This window comes from Lipotes vexillifer, unplaced genomic scaffold (genome assembly GCF_000442215.2).
Source record: "Lipotes vexillifer unplaced genomic scaffold, Lipotes_vexillifer_v1.1 scaffold438, whole genome shotgun sequence".
NCBI classification, from domain to species: Eukaryota; Metazoa; Chordata; class Mammalia; order Artiodactyla; family Lipotidae; genus Lipotes; species Lipotes vexillifer.
The window spans coordinates 328,281-330,687 of record NW_006784126.1 but is presented as its reverse complement, the minus strand read 5'-3'; positions in this window follow the sequence as shown (position 1 = coordinate 330,687).

Sequence of the window (2,407 nt, the reverse complement as noted above, 5' to 3'; positions counted from 1 at the left end):
AAGGCATCAAAGATGAAAGCTAGTACACTCACAACTATTTATATTGCAAAAGCTTTGCTCTTCTGCAAGAACATGCAGTTTCCCAAACACTAACCTCTCTTTACAAGGTTATGCTTATTAGCTAGGATTTGAAGCTCAATAGCAACACTGTTCATCCATGGTTCAATTCAGATTGTAATTTCTTTTTAAACTACCTGACCCTTATAATCATATGGTGAGTAGGTCTGATCATTCATCTTCCTGAGGCCAAGTACTTGGTCTGAACACAGAGTCACTTGTATTTCTGAAGCCTCTCAGCATCATGATGATTGGGGTAGAAACTGTTGATTGAGAAGAGTTTGAAAGAAACCTTTCATACAATGCTTTCATTGTCTTGTTCTTTTTCTGGAACTAAAATTCCTGACTGGAAAAGCAAAAGTCTTCCTAGATACAAGGATGAAGTTTTAAGAGATGTTTCTAATTATTGTGGAAGCTGTAAACAATTTCATTGTCCCCAATGTCAGAATTTGCTAAATAAGATTTTGCTTTTCCTAGGGCCCAGTATTTATTAAGCACTCAGCAAATTCTCATTGAATAAATGAACGACTCTACCCAACTTCACATCCTTGTCTTGAAGCTGTATCATCCCTCATAGTATTAAAATGTTGCACTAGTGTCCAGCTTCATATCCAGGGCACCACAACCCACATGCTATATCCAGACTGGACTATAGTTTGGAGGAGAGGAACCCTTGAGCTGATTGTTTAGACTGGGTTTCTGCCCTTCCCTGAACCCATCACTAAGGCAAAAGGAATGGGATGGGCTGATTTATCTAAAGTAGCGCCCACCATCTCTGGAGTTAGGTTGGAGTCAATTCCACCCAAAGCCTGTGGCTGCTACCCAAGAGAGGAGAAAAAAATATTCCAAAGGAAAGTCTGAGACCATTAAGAATTGGCAAGAGTTGCATGGCTTCTGGGTAGGCAACTAACACATACTGACAATGTAATTTCTATTTTCAATATGACTCAATGAAAAACTGATGAATATTTATTACATATGTTAGAAATCATCCTTCTCTCTTAAGATTTAAAGAAAAGCTCCTTTAAATTGGTTTGGAAAAAAAAAAATTAGTTACATTTGACGCCATGCTCGTTTTTTAGGAAGGGACCCTAAGATAGGACACCATCTACTGCATAGTGGAATTTTAGACTTTAACTAGACATTATTAGGTGACTGGCCTTGAGGGTTTTTTAAAGTTAACAGTGCTATTTCCAAAGAGGTTTTAAATAAAAAGTTGTTTCTAAGAAAATTTTCCCTAATTAGAGGTTATAAAAACATTAACATTTTCCTTCTTAGCACGTCATTCCTTCTTGCATCTCAGACCTTCCTTCTAGTTATTTTTCTCTACTCTAAATTCATCCTTATTCTTCAAATGAAAGTTTATTGGTCACAAATTCTCCTTTAAAAAAAAACAAAACTAAATATGTCTTTATTTTGCCTTTGTTCTTGAAAGATAATTTCACTGGGCACTCATTCTAGATTGACAGTTATTGTCACTTAGCACCTTGAAGATGTTATTCTACTGTCTTTTGGCTTCAGTTTTTGGCACTGAAAATTCGACTGTCGAAATTTGTCATTCCTTTCCATGTGGATATTTAGTTATTCTGGCTGCTTTTAAGATCTCTTTGTCTTGTTCTTCAGTTTCCTTTTACTCATCTTGCTTGATATACATTTTATTTCTTGTATATGTGGATTCATGTTTCTGATTAGTTCTGGAAATTTCTCAGCAATCATCTATCTCTTCCATTTTTTTCTATTCTCCATCTTTGGGACTCTGATTAGACACATATTAGATCTTCTCATTCAATCCTTCAGGTCTCATCACCTGTCATTCATATTTTCTATCTCCTTATCTGTCCTTACTACAGTATGCCTTATTTTCTCAGTTAATTAACTACTCATGAAAGCTTTTCATGATTAGGTCTTCAGCTATGAGAGTTACTAAAAGCTTGTATCTTACTCCTGGGCTAAATCTCTAGTTTCTAGAGATGTAAACTTGGTTTCTTTGATCCTGGTTTGACTTTAGCATTTCAGATGTACCATTTGATATGAAACTTCCAGAAGGCACTCACTAGCAACTGAAACTAGTATCAGTAAATCTTTGTTGAGGGTAAATAACTGCATTTCTAAGTTTCCACCAATGCTAAGAGATTTTGGAGTTAGTAACTACTGTCTAACGGTACTTACAGTAAACACTTAAAAATTTGTACTTTGGGTTTGCCAAAGTGGGAATTAATGTCCTTTCAAGTTTATTTAAAGACTCAGTTCAGTTCTAGCAGACTCCGTCTAAAACAAGTAAGGGTGTTATGCGTGTAACGACTGCACAGGAAATCTGGTTTTGCCTTCCACCACTTACATTTTAAGCAGG